This window comes from Mauremys mutica, chromosome 5 (assembly GCF_020497125.1).
Source record: "Mauremys mutica isolate MM-2020 ecotype Southern chromosome 5, ASM2049712v1, whole genome shotgun sequence".
Taxonomy (NCBI): Eukaryota; Metazoa; Chordata; order Testudines; family Geoemydidae; genus Mauremys; species Mauremys mutica.
This window is the reverse complement of record NC_059076.1, coordinates 66215221-66229085: the sequence shown is the minus strand read 5'-3', so window position 1 is coordinate 66229085 and position 13865 is coordinate 66215221.

Genomic DNA, 13865 nt, shown 5'->3' with positions numbered 1-13865 from the left:
ATAAGAGATGAGAATGTATTGATGGGCACATTCTGAGGCATTTCATATCTCTCAAATATTCTGTGCTATGAGGCACGGGTGCTAGTGGAGGGTGGGCACATTCAAAAGGGTATTCTACATCCACCAGAACGTGCCCTGTAGTAATGGAAGTGTGTGCGGGTATGTGCTGGGGATTTTTCCTTTGCTACTATACATCAAATGCTTGGGGTACTTTCTAATATTTGCTCTGTGCTCATCAGAATTTGCAACCACAGATTTCATTGCCAGAAGTTAAGATCGGCAACAGGCTCCTTCTGATATAATGGGCACATTAAAGGGGAGTGCCCCACTGACTGCATCTCATATTTTGTGTGTGGACTGCTGTTATGACAGAGATGAAAGGAAAAAGGTTAAAGCAGCAGCAGAAATAAGCCAAAGGCATCTTGACAGCATCCTAGAATGTGATAAAGGGATTTGGCCACCTGATTGTTTCAATTTCTTTTGGCTCAGGAAAGTATTAACATGGAGGAGACGAGTATAGTACCTGCAGCATGTGCAGTAATAGCAGCAGCAGCAGACTGAGCTAGTGCTACAGCGACACTGAAAAGTGTTCCCGATTCCTGCAATCTTCTTCCCAACAGCCACACAATGATGGTGCCTTTAAACTTTATTTACATTGCAAAGTGTGCAGTTGCCTTCTATGGGCTTGCTGCAAATCCACTAACATTTGCAAGAACCTGCTGCTACAGCAACACACAGCTAATGGATGGATCAGTGCTAGCCAAATACTTAAGTTGAAATATGGAAAGTAATGCATTTCTTGTCCTCCTCCTCCACCCCACCCCCTGCCCCGAGACTCAAGAAAATGAGAAAAAATGGCTAAATCTTTACCTAGCACTGTAGCTATGAGATACATAGATGTTACAAATACAGACATAGAAGACCTGTCTGGGTCAGATATAGATTCTCTCTCTCTCTCTCTCTCTCTCTAGCTATACATATAGATGATACCATATGGTTCAAAACCCACAAATACAAGGAGCAAGTATTCCTATAAAACTGATTTGTTTAAAGATGTACTTAATAGTGGACAGATTATGGCTAGCCCTTAAGAAGCTACATAGAGTGGAGGGATAGAGGGAGTGAGGTCTCCCCTTCAGCCCTTGAAAATCCTGTGTAACAGCTGGACAAGATCACAGCCCTAGAACCTCAGAGCAAGTTTTTGAAAAGGTGCCAGGGAATAGGCAGAGCAATAGTTACTCCCCCTCCTTGCTCTGTGCTTTCCAGAAAAACCCAGGGCTTTCATATGTACAGGATTTTGCAGGACATTTTACATTTTGTTCAATCTGCTATCTGGTCCACTGCACTGCCCAGTCAGGGCAATGGTATCTGTGGATCAAAGAGATGAAGAGGGATTTCTCCACACACGCAGGGTGCCAAGAGACCATGAGTTATGGTTTTACCTCCGCCGATTGTTTATATTTCTGTGCACTTATTAATGAGCAAGATCTCATACCCTGCCTAGAAGGAAGCTAATATCATCCCACCCCTTCTTTTAACAATAAGTAAGTTACAGAAGCTAGGAATAGAACATAGTTCTCGAAAATGCAAACCCAAATCTTATCCACTGTGCCTCCCAAAATAAATATGCCAAACCTGTGGGCTTCACTATCCTGTCTCTAAATATTTGGCCATGTTCACCTTGCAGATTCAGGAAGAGATCACAAAATTCCTGATCGCCAGCATTCTACTACTAATAGTAGCATAAACCACTGGCAATAAATATCTAGTCCTCTTATAGGGATTCCTCCAAACTAGGGATGTCAATTGCTTCTTGAGCTCAAGTTGTAAGGGTTCATGCTGGGCATCTGAAAGTCTAGCACTAAAACCCTACTGACAACTCACACACAGGGTCCTTGCAATTGCACATGATGAAATTTGTTTTTTCATTTTTTTATATAACTGGGTGATTTAATTAACACTCCTTTTAAAAGATTTTATACTAAAAACAACAATTTGTCAGTTATAATGTGACATGCAACAAAACACTGATGCTCCTCATTTTGGTTATTTGTCACACATTTTGATTGCCTCTGTTACATAGTGGCAGTTTCAAAGGTATAGCAAGTTATCTTCTCTCTCTCCCAACATTATCAAGCACCTTTAGGAGGGTTTTTTTTCCCTTCTCCCCTCTAAGGGGCAATATGGCTCTGCACCACTCCTAATAATACGCTGCATCCAACAGTTTTTTATAAAATAACTAGGTCATGATTAGTCAGATTAGACAGGCAAGTCTTCATCCATTACACCTCCAACTCAAGTTAATACTGATAGCACAGACGTCTTACTCTTCACAGGAGACACTAATGAGAACAAACCCAATAGAAATAACCATCATTTTATTAGGCATGTTCCCTCCCAAGAATGTAGAGCGTTCTATTGAATTCACTTCTGCCACATAGATATATAGTGATATAAGTCTATTTGCCAATACGAGGTGGCAAGAAGAGAAGTCAAACTGCGTCAGTGAATTGACTATTCTAATACCAGCCTGGGACCGGACATAAAATGTCAGTTTTTATAGGTGCCAGTGGCCAAAATGGAAATGGCATTTGATTTATTTGTCATCTAGAAGTCTAATTTTGACCATTTTGCTACCTTGGCTCTATTGTTATCAGTAATGTAGATCTTGATGCGGAGCTGAACTCACTAGTAGAATCTGAAAAGCATCCAGGAACTTTGGTCTTTTGCAACACAGACCTTGGAAAAATAACAAATTGTTAACTAAAATGAAAATCCATGTCTATGAGATTTGTTTTATCCACTGTTCTATATGGCTCAGAAATGTGGACAACTTACGCCAAACATACCAAAAGACTGAATATCTTTCATACCAGATGCTTGTATAAAATTCTTTGAATAAGATAGCAAGACAGGGTGACAAATGTGGAAGTCTGAAATTGTGCTGGTATGTCATTCATGAGAATGTTGATTTGTAAGAAAAGACTCAGATGGCTTGGACATGTCAAGCGAATGCGATTACAGGATCGCAAAGAGTGTGCTGTATTCTGAAGCTCATGAAGGGTCTAGAAAGAGAGGCAGACTGCTGCACAGATTTTGGAATGCTTGAAAAAAATGACAATATCCTTTGGAATCTCCGTGGATGACTGGGGAAGGAATGCAAATGCCACTCTGGTTGGTGGAGTCAGCTTGTAGATGGAGTGAGGCAGACTGGATCAAGCTTTATGATAACCAGTGTCAGAGAAGTAAAGAATCTGCTACTCAGATTCACAGCACTGCTAGTGCATGGGTGTGCCGGACCTGTGGATGGGACTGTCAGTCATGCATCAGACTCAGCCATCAAAGAACTCATTGGTGCATACATCATGCTCTGTGAAGAGTGATGGTGCCACTTATTAGAAGTCTAGGCACCTTAATTTCATTTTAAAATATACAATTCATACATTAAACTTAAAAAGGAAAACCCAGCATAAATTACCAACATATAAACAAAATAATTGAAATAATCAACAAGCTCGACAACCAAGCAAAGAAAAAAAAGATAACATCATTTCTACGAACTCCAGTTCTCCCATACTTCTCAATCTTTCTCAAACATTCAAGAAAATAGATGACCCCTGCAGAGTGTTACCCAAGAACCTAATGCATACCAACTAGCAGAGGGTACTGGGGTATAAGGATCTCTGGGTTCACCACAGAATTGTCATGTATGGTCTCTACTGAAAGCCTGTGTAACATAGGTCAGAATCTCTCAACCTGGTGTCCCAAGCCCCCAGCCCTGCTGCCTGTGGGGCAGAAGCCCTGAGCCCCCTCTGCCCCTCCCCTCTGCCAACCTGGCAGCTGAAGCCTGAAATCCCAAGCCCCCCAGCCCCCACATAAGGCCTGAGATCCCCCTCCCACTCTGTTGGGCTCTGGAGTTTGTATAGCATGTTAGGGAACCTCAGAAAGTAAAAAGGTTGAGAACTCTGATGATATAGGTCATCATAATCATTGCAAGATATATGTATGGAGAATAAGTGCAGAGTTATGTGTATATACACTAAAAATTATGTTCTCTAGCTCTGTAGTTAAAAACAGGTCACTCAAGACAAACCTCATCCAGAAAAGGGGTAGGAGACACTTATCTCTGGGCAGAAGTGGGGGGTGATTGTGTGTTGTATGTCATACAACAGGAGTCTTAGCATTCTAAGTCAAATGCTAATGAGGAGGAGACTTTGGAAGGAAACTAACAGGAAGAGGTAAGCTGCAGGTCGGGGGGACCCCCTATCCTGAGGTGAACATCAAAGATCTGTTCCGGTATATTTTGGGGTGCAAAGAGACACCTAGGAAGTAAACAGAGTTTGCTTCATGAAAAAGGGATCTCAATCAGGCTTGACGGAAAATTCTGAAGAGAACTTTGGATGAGATATTCTTCTTTAAACAGAATGATAACTAGTTAGTTAAGTTTAGGCATCAGAATGCATTATGATGCTGTGTTATATGTTACCATTTGTTCCCATCACTCATGCTACTTTTTATTTGACTCTATTATTTCTGAAATAAATTTCTTTGTTTTATAACTGAACTCAAGTGCTGTGCATAATACAGAAGCAGCGGTCTACGGTGAACTGTGGTCACTATTCCTTTGGGAACAGAGGATCTGGGAATTCAGAGCGTATTTCTGTGGGGCTGGATAACACAGAGGGACACTTTGAAAGGCCTCAGGGGCTCAGGTGCACCTGTTGTCATCATAAAAGGCAAAGACAGGGCAGGTGTAGCCTAGAACATAGTACTTGAGTGGCTGGTTTTGTTAGAAGCTAATACCCAGCCAGCACAGGAAAGACCCACTCACATTGGAGGCAAGTGATGACAGAGTGACTCATAGCTTTGGTTGCCCCAAGAAGTGTCACATAGAGTGACTTGAATGTCAACAAACTCAGGCTACTTTGGACTGTTGGAAACTGAGTTCTAATGATAAGGCCTCTTCACAGAAAGTACTCTAGCTGCATTCCCTTCTCTTATAAAGTGAAAGAACTCAAACCCAGGTATCTTCTGGTACTGATAGTAAAGGTAGCAGAATGTAATATCTTTTTATTAGAGAGGTCTCAGGCCACTTAATGCTTCACAAATTAATATCAGCAAATAGACATTGAATGTAGACTATGCAGCACTGTTGTAATGTGCTCCATATTAGAGACTCCACTCAACATGCAGGCAGTAGCATTTTTCAAACCACTTAAGTTTCAGAATGGTTTTTAAAGTGCAGCACTCTGTACAGTGAAGCACAATGCAGTTATCCAGCCAGGACGTATAATGGTCCACATCCCAGGAAAAAAGGTCACCACCTTTTTTTCCCCAGATTAAAATAAAGGCAATCCAGGCCACAGCTATCTGATCTTCTAAAAACAGCTGAGGATGGCCTAATCTCCAGCAGAGTAAAGCACAGAGTCACACCTTCTGAGTCAGGTAAGAGAGAGACATGTGGGTTGAAACCATCAACATTGTAATCCAGCTCACCACACAACTAGCCACTCCATGTACACTTTGAACAGGAGATGTAAAATTTGGAACCTACATTTGAGCAGCCTTGGGCCCGAAAAGCAATTGTCACCTTCTAGCCCCTTAAAGGTGACTCCATCCTCTCCTGCTAGGGTGTGCTGATGTATCAACACATCATGAGATACAGTATGAGATAGTCATCAAAATAGTCTCAGCACCTTATCCAGGTCCAAACCCAGATAGACAAAAGTTCAGGAAATGAGCTACCTAGGTAGCAGGAAAAAGTCTCTCACCTCAACCTTTTCAACCTCTTATTGAAAAAAAATGGAAGTGACACAAGTCAGTTAATTGGCCAGATGGTCAACATCAAGAAACAGTTTCCTCAACCAAGTATAAGTACTTCCCTAAAGAGAGCTGGCCCCCTTTTGTTCTAGGGGAGGCACTGATAATCTTTACAGCAATGGACGTGATAATATTCCACTGGTCTTCACCAGCAAAGGAAGACTTATTACCAAAGCTCAGATTGTGGAGTGAAATTTTACCAACATCTCCAGAACCTCTTTCAGCAACACATGTCAAAACTCAAACAAAATAGTCTTTGCATTTGTCTCCTTGACATACAGCCCTGCCACCAGAGGAAAAAACCACAACAAAGTGGTTCAAATCAGATCAATTTTATCTTCAAAACACCATAAATTCTTCTCACAATGGAAAGAAACAACTTGGATGAGTCAGTCTATTCAACCAGAACCAATGTGCTGTTTAAGATTGTAGATGTTACAGAGTAGGCAAAGAAACTTTTGTTTCAGTGAGTGTACAAGAATTCAAAACAATCTGTAGGACTCGTCAGTTTTATATACATTATAAATTTAAATTATATACAATATTAAAAATTGTATATAAGGAAATTCAGTAGCTTTCTTTTTAAATTCAGGGCAAGATTAGCACAAAAGGCATCTAAAACTGCAAAAGTAACACGATCTATTTTCCTTCTCGCTTAGGTGCTGCAAGTCTGAAAGATTTCTTCTCTATCTAAACAATAATACAAACTATCGTACCTGCAGTATATTTAAACATGGTGAATGGCCAGACGTTTTATAAAACCTACAATTCTATTTGCTTAAATTATGGAATCTTAGACACCTAGCAGGATCATTCTCATTTAAAACTATTGTACCAAAATAAAGATAGACAGATCTAAGTAAATGCCTCATTCTTCTATGACAATAACTCTATTCAACCTAGCCCCATTAGTCACACATGCCTAATAGGTCTTTCAGCCCTGGACACTATAAGACTGTTACATAATAAAGCTGGTCAGACTTTAATTAAAAAACTTTTTAGATAAAAAAAACAGACAAAAAAGGTAGCAAATATCAGCTGAATATTTTGTTTGTTCTTTATAAAAAACACCTCCCCTCCAAATTTTATGGACTTTTGAGGAACTGCATGCAAACTACAGATTTGCTCATGTATGCAAATTAAACTAGGTGTGATGAATGTAATCAGTGTATAAATATTTGTAAAACTCCAGACACAGTGCTGCTGAATGGTATTATACTATTTGTGCTCCACTGTTCACTGACACTTGAGGAAGTACAAAAGGTCATTCAAAATTTATAGACTGAACATGCTGGCATTTCACCTGAGCCACTCAAAGGTGCCTCAGAACCAGCAAGCATCAGTCTGCATCAACTGTTCTTAAAAGTGTGGGCATCAGGCAAAATAGCAGCAGAATAGAAAGACAGCATCATAGTATACCTGTAAAAGGGCAAAGGATCTCATACAAAGTGTGGCAACTACAGGCCGAACTCCTTGCTATTAGTTCCTGGAAAAATCTTCATTCACATTCTCCTTGGTAGGATGCAGCCCCTCGTTAGCAGACATCATCCTCCACAGCAATCATATTTCACTGTTGGACAGCTCACAATGTACACTGTCCTTACCCTCCAGCTTCTCACTGAGCTGCACTGAGAATTTAACCCCTGCTACACAAGGCATATAATCAACATGAAACAGATTTTGATTCAGTCAACAGGTCAGCTCTTTGGCTAATACTTAAAGGAACTGGTGTTCTAGACATTCTGCTAAACCTGATGCATGATCGTCACACTAGTCCTGGTGCAACAGTGTTCATTGATTCATGGCTTTTATAGCATTTCTACACAACATCAGGTGTGTGGCAGGCATGCATTCTTGCGCCAACTATCAAGTGGATATTAGGACTTAGCATGCCACACCACGGAATCAAGGTTGGTCAAGAAGTGTTCATCATCCAAGACTATGCCAATGATGCCTTGTTTGTAGAGCAGTCAGAGAATTTCAGCCTCATCCTCCAAGGTCTTCAAGACACTGCTCATAATATGATGTTGAAAACCATAGTCCAGAATCTCGGAGCTGGGCCAGCAGAAACCCCAGTGCAGACGGGGTCAAGTAATAGGAAGAGCTGTGATGAGTTTATCTACCTAGGCTGTAAGCAGTGTTCAGATAATCACAGCAAACATAATGTTCTTCGATGAATAAGTCTCACCTCCTGCATGAAATCAGGACATAAAAATGTGTTTGGGCTGAGACAAAGTTCAGGAACTATCAAACTTGTGTAGTACCTGTATTGTTCTCTGAGTCAGAATCTGGACCCTCTTACAGGCAGACTTGGAGTGGCTAGAGACATTCCATATGCACTGCCAGCACCAAATGCTGAACATAAAATGGTTTGACTTTGTGCGAAAAGTCATACTCTCTCAGAGATCTGGCCTTCTTTCAATTGCTCATTATATTCAGAAGCAGTGTTGCCTGCTTTTCAGCCATCTTGCCAAAATGGACAAAAACACCCCAGCACACCATGCTCTCAAACTCTCCCTTGACACGTGAAGGAGTGAATGCCCTGACCATGCCTGTGGCGATTTGGGGATTCACAGGATTGAGCCAAGTGTAGGAATTGCCCTAACAATGCTTGCCGCAACACCATCAACCATGGTCAGTTTGGCTGGCACAAACTGTCTGCAATAGATGATGCATGTTTGATGCTCCACAGTTCCATCTCCTTGATGCTAATTAAATAACTGGTACTGGTGTCAAAACTAATAGAGTATGCTCTGGTTATAACAGACATATTCATATTACTAAGGCTTGCTGGGGCTAGGACATGTGTCTTCTCAGGTGTCTTGCAGTACTTGAGGGCTCCTCTACTGATGTTTAGCTTTCAAATATAAAAGAAGGGTCCCTAGCCTCTGTTTACCAGAATCTGGGAAATGGGCAACACATCCACATTCATAAGATAAATAAGCACCTGACCTCATTTTCTTTCCTTAAAGTGTAAATAGAAAAGAAGAGACGTGCCCTGCATCAGAAGCCAAACCCTGGCAGAAAGCATTTCATTTCCAGGAACTTATAATATTAATAACCATAGGAAATACATTTGGGCATGTTTTTGCTTTCAGAAATTATAAACACATAACTCTAACTGACATCAGTGGGAGTTATAAGGGTGTATGAGTGCAGAATTGAGCCCACTGAAAAACAAAGCTCAAAAGGTTCCCCCTTGCTCACCATAACACATGCATTCTGTCTAGTTACAACACCGAAGTGTCTTACCTTAACTGCTCTTTTCTTAAATGCTTCTTGATTTGTACACAGTCTGCACAGCTGTCAGCTACCTGCTAGACATATGGTGCCTTAGGCCCTTAGGGTGAAACTTAAAATCCACAAGATGCTCATTTTCAGTTGCTGGAACACTCCGAGGGCATTGTCAATGCCTGCAGAAGGAACAGAGCCTATCTATACCCAATGAGCAATACCAACCAGCACTGTAATACTGGAACCCTAAAGTTTATCATATGTCTGCCAGCTAAGTAATCCTAACCAAAGGAATTTTTTTCCCCAAGACACCCCTATTATGGTAGAATGTTGGCACACTAGGTATGAGCTGATTTCAGTCCTTAGGATGAAAAAATGGACACTTCTGGGCATCTGTGATAACTAAATTTTAGAAAATGTTTATTTAGCCAACCCTAGCAATTCCATTCCACAAAACAGTGATATCATCACCACTAGCATAAACTCAATTTCTAGGCAAAATGTCCTTGTTTCCATTTCACAGCAACAAATATAGTTTTATTTGTCCCCGTTTGTGATGGTATTGGCTGTCAGATATGTAGAGAGCCTCGTTTATTTAGGGCCAAATCCTGGGAGTTTTATCTATGTAAAGACTTTAGATTTTGGCTCTTAGGCAACTTATACATGTTCTCTTCTTCAGATGTAATCTAAGAAGAACCAAAACAAATCAGAAAAACTGTCAGAAGTAACTCTGCCTTGCCTCACTTCATTATGGTGATTACAGGGATAGCAACAGAACCACTTTCATTTGATTGATTTTGGCCTGTGAACTTGATTTGAAATGAATCTATCAACCAGTTACTAAGCTGCATGGGAGAAATCTAAATAATTTTGTGTGTGGAGTAAGAAAGCTAGATTAAAAACTACTTGATTAATTTTAAGTATATGCTCGAATGCTCTGCTGAATCAGGATCTTAGGACCCTTTTATTATAGGTGTTTTAGTCAAAAACAAGTGCTCCCAAAACAACTCAGGTGAATTTTGCCCAACCAATTTTAGGCTGGGGAAAAGAATTTTACCAGCTTTTTTTCCCCCAGCATTTAAGACATTTTTCATATTTGAATTTCAAAAATGTTTAGTGAATTCCATGATTTTTTAATTTTGCTGTAAATATTAATGGAAATTCAGTTTATCATGCAGGGGACTGGACTAGATGACCCCTTGAGGTCCCTTCCAGTCCTCTGATTCTATGATCATTTTCCTCCTTGTCATACAGACAAGTTAGAGAAGCAGCTCCTCCAAGTTTCCCCTCAGTTAGTTTTCACAAAGATTATGAAAACATTTTCACAAAGAAAAAAATAATCACATTTCAATACAACAGTGTATTCCACCAACATGTTAATGTACATATTCATAGCAGTAGTGTAGGTTTCCATAACTACTTTGTTTCCATGTGGCAGGAAGCCTTGCGTACACCCATGATTCCAAGAGCTGTGCTGGTGGGATCATAACTCCTGGTAGGTCACCCATGCCAGACAGGCCATAGGGTCGGAACCAGACTTGTTCCATCCACTGATCCTCTGGTAGGGGCTTGGGAGTGAGCTAATGACTGCTGTAAAAAACAAAGCCTGAATTCTGCATGGTACAAAATTAATAAATATTTATGTTATTTCACCTAACAGTTTTTGCACAACATTTCATAAGGGTGACCTATTTCCACAACAACCATTTCTTTAAGCATTGTTTCATAATTCAAACAACCTAACATTTATAATACAAACAAATCTAACAGCGAAAGTTCAAGGCATCCTGGCAAGAGTTTATGACATATCGAGTACTTAATTTTAATCTTACTATTTTCCTTGTCTAACAATGTATAAAGGCACTAAGGATTTTAGTATTTTTTTGTCATTCAGCACTAAAGAACACACTGACCTTTCACTATGTGCTTAGAATAACTTTTTTTCTCTAACACATTTTCTTTCTCTCTCGGAATAGTTGTGAAATGCATGTGCTAATGGATCTGACATCAATGCTGCTAGAAAAGAGGGAGACTTATTTTTGCCCTTGAAAACAATCTGGTTATTGAAGATATTCTTTATTCTCTGCAAGACATATCAGCATTTTAGTATATTTCTGTATGTAAAGTAATTTAGGCCCAAATGTTTAAGCACATGAGTAATCTCACTGATTTCAACAGGACTGATCATAGAAATTATAGACAAGGGAATCATAGACCAGTCAAGCTTAATTTTGGTACCCAGAAAGATAATGGAGCAAATAATCAATTTGTAAGCACCTAGAAGATATAGTGATAAGTAACAGTCAACATGGATTTGTCAAGAACAAATCATGCCAAACCAAATTTATATCCTCCTTTGATAGAGTAAAAAGCCTTGTGGGAAACAATATATGTGAGATATCTCAATTTTAATAAGGCTTTTTATGCTGTCTCACATGACCATCTCATAAACAAAATAGGAAATATAGCCTAGATGAACCTAGTATAAGGTGGGTGCATAACTGTTTGGAAAACCATACTCAGAGTATTTCTCAATGGTTCATTGGTCGGACTGGAAGGGCATATCAAGTGAGGTCCCACAGGGATTTGTCCTGGTTCTAGACAATATCTTCATAAATGATTTGGACAATGGCATAGAGAGTATTGCTTGCAGACAATACCTAGCTTGGAGGTGTTGAAAGCACTTTGGAGGACAGGATTAGGATTAAAAATGATCTTGACAAACTGGAGATGTGGTCTGCAATGAAAAGGATGAAATTCAGTAAGGACAAATGCAAAGTATTACACCTAGGATGGACTAATTAATTGCATAAATACAAGATGAGAAATGACCACCAAGGAAGGAGTACTGCAGGAAAGTCCTGAAGATTATACTGGATCACAAACTAAATATGTCAACAATGTACTACTATTGCAGAAAAAGTGAACGTCATTCTGGGATGTATCATCAGAAGAGTTGTAAGCAAGACACAAGTAATTCATCCAGTCTGCTCAGCACTGATAAAGCCTCAGCTGGAATACTGTGTCCAGTTCTGGGCACCATACTTCAGGAAAAATGGGGACAAATTTGAGAAAGTTCAGAGGAGAACAACGAAAAAGAAAACTAAAGGTCTAGAAAACACAACCTATTAGGAAAGACTAAAAAAATGGGTTTGTTTAGTCTGTAGAAGACTGAGGAGGGGACATGATAACTAACTGTCTTCAAATACTTAATAGGTTGTTCTAAAGAGGAGGATCAATTGTTGTACTTATCTACTGAGGACAGGACAAGAAGTAATGGGCTGAAATTGCAACAAGGGAGATTTAGGTTACAGTTAGGAAGTTTTTCCTAATGTTTAAGTGTAGTTAAGCACTAGAACAAATTACCCAGGGAAACTGTGGAATCTCAGTCATTGGAGGTTTTTAAAAACAGGTTAGACAAACACCTGTAGGACTGGGACTTTGGTTTGCTTAGCCAAACCAACTGTGTGCTATATGCAGTGTAGTTGTAGCCAGTCCATCCCAGGCTATGAGAGAGACAAGGTGGGTGAGATAATATCTTTTATTGGGCCAACTTCTGTTGGTGAGAGAGACAAGCTTTTGAGCCATACAGAGCTCTTCTTCAAGTCTTGCAAAGGTATTCCCAGTGTCACAGCAAAATGCAAGGCGGAACAGATTGTTTAACATAAGTAATTAGCACATATCATAAGCAGGGCCAGCTCCAGGGCTTTTGCCGCCCCAAGCAGGAAAAAAAAAAAAAAAAAGCAGTGATCGTGATTAGCTCTACCACCGCCGCTTCAGTCCTCGGTGGCAATTCGGAGGCTGGTCCTTCACTCCAAGAGGGAGTGAGGGACCCGCCGCTGAATTGCCGCCAAAGAACTGGACGTGCCGCCCCTCTCCGTTGGCCGCCTCAAGCACCTGCTTGCTGGGCTGGTGCCTGGAGCCAGCCCTGATCATAAGGGACCATTCAAGGTAGAGTGGCCTGGCAACACCTTTGTAGTGATAGGACAAAAAGAGGGGGTTAGTGGGTTACAGACAGTTGTAATAAGCCATAAATCCAGTGTCTCTGTTCAGTCCATGATTTTTAGTATAAGTTGGTCCAATAAAAGATATTACCTCACCCATCTTGTCTCTAATTGTGTGCTATGTCAGAGTACAGTAGAACCTCAGTGTTCCGAACACCTTCTAGTTGTTCTTTCAAAAGTTTACAACTGAACATTGACTTAATACAGCTTTGAAACTTGACTATACGGAAGAAAAATGCTGCTTTAACCATCTTAATTTAAATGGAACAAGCACAGAAACAGTTTCATTACCTTGTCAAATATTTTTCTTTTAAACTTTCCCTTTTTTTTAGTAGTTTACATTTAACACAGTACTGTACTTGCCTTTTTTTCTTTTGTCTCTACTGCTGCCTGCTTGTGTACTTCTAGTTCCAAATGAGGTATGTGGTTGACTGGTCTGTTCATAACTCTGGTGTTCATAACTGAGGTTCTACTGTATCATACTTTGATTTTCTGCAGTGTGTGCAATTGAAACAGACTTCACATGATGTACCAATCAATTAAGTATTTACTGAAGATTGTCAAATTAGTGCATTGTGTTTTAATACGTTAGTCACGTTTAATGACATTTCTTTTTGTTAGTACACTTATACGAAAATCTTGCTTACCAAAAGAGAAAATAAAGTTGCATATAGCACATAAAATTCTTATTTTTATACCCCAGTGTAAATTTACAGTATAATAATATATAATAGTCCCAATAGAGAATACATATTCTGCAAGTGAAAAAAAAAGTGAAGGTGTTTGGTAAGACAACTATAGTGTAAA